Here is a 1,496-nt window from a genome sequence, read left to right on the forward strand (position 1 = left end):
ACAAAAACTCTTTATTCTCAGGCTAGATAATAAAAAGACAATCATTACTAGTACTTTTAGTTCCTTTGGGTTCGATAATCTGGTCTTGCTAAAACTATACTACTGTTCGATAGGTACACTTGCCTACATCGTGATAATAGTTAGTTCAAGAACGAGTAATTATAAATATTTAAAACCTATCACGAAATCACGCGATCAAGTTTTTGGCTTCGTTGCCGGGGAACTGAAATATTAGGAACGCTCAATTTTTATTACTTTAGCCATTTATTTTTCTTGCGATTTAATTTTATTTTTTTATTATTGTTATTTATTAACATACTTTTTCTTGGCAGATTTTTATAGTTTATGACTAGAACAAACCCGTCAGGACCATTACTTTTTGACGAAGAATTCGATCGTACAGTTCGCAGAAATCAAAGAGAAATAAGGTGAAGCTTACGATACACAGAGAACGAGCAAGAAGATGATACTCAATCCCTAATCGAAGAGATGGCTGAAAACAAAGATAATTAGCTACCTCCTATAATTGTGGCTAATCAAAATCCTGCTCCACGTACTATGTATGATTATGCTAAACCTTCTTTAACAGGAACTGAATCTAGCATAGTTAGACCTGCTGTAGGTGCAAATACTTTTGAATTAAAACCTAACACTATTCAGATGATACAAAAATTTGTTCAATTTGATGGTTTGCAGGATGAAGATCCCAACGCTCACTTAGCAAACTTTCTGGAATTTTGGGATACTTTAAAATCAATGGCGTTTCTGATTATGCCATTCATCTTCAGTTGTTTCCTTTTTCATTGAGGAACAAAGCTAAACAGTGGTTGAACTTGTTACCACGAGGGTCAATTACTACTGAACAAATGACCGAAAAATTTTTACTAAAATATTTTTCGCCGGCTAAAACGGCTAAATTACGTAATGATATCTCTTCTTTTGTGCAGATGGATTTAGAAACACTCTACGATACATGGGAGAGATACAAGGAACTTTTGAGAAGATGCCCTCACCATGGGTTACTGCTTTGGCTCTAAGTACAAACATTTCACAATAGTCTGAATCCTTCGACTCGACAAATGGTTGACACAACGGCGGGCGGAACCATCAACAATAAAACACCGAAAGATGCCTATGAGTTTTTAGTGGAGATGTCACTGAATAACTATCAATGGCAAGTCATGTGGACAAAGCGAACGAAAACAACTGGTGTTTATAATGTCAATTAGGTCACCATGCTCTCTAATCAGGTAGAACTCTTGAATAAAAAGATTGATGGTTTTCTTAGTTCTTCACAGGTTCACCCAGTAATGCAGTGCGAAGCAAGTAGCGGTGGAACAAACTATTCGAAATACCAACCATATGGCCACAACATGGATAACGAGCAATTAAACTACATGAGTAATAATCCTCGACCTCGAAACTATCCATATAGTATCACTTATAATGCAGGTTGGAGGAACCACCCCAATTTCTCATAGGGCGGTCAAGGAAAT

At 36.4% G+C, this 1,496-nt stretch overlaps 1 non-coding gene across 1 annotated transcript; it reads right to left on the reverse strand.

Annotated features, from left to right (window-relative positions):
- Window positions 1-914: 914 nt before the first annotated feature.
- LOC128283219 (small nucleolar RNA R71) lies at window positions 915-1,021 on the reverse strand. The gene has a single exon (XR_008273561.1). It is a non-coding gene; the product is annotated as a small nucleolar RNA R71 (small nucleolar RNA).
- Window positions 1,022-1,496: the final 475 nt, after the last annotated feature.

This window comes from Gossypium arboreum, chromosome 10 (genome assembly GCF_025698485.1).
Source record: "Gossypium arboreum isolate Shixiya-1 chromosome 10, ASM2569848v2, whole genome shotgun sequence".
NCBI classification, from domain to species: Eukaryota; Viridiplantae; Streptophyta; class Magnoliopsida; order Malvales; family Malvaceae; genus Gossypium; species Gossypium arboreum.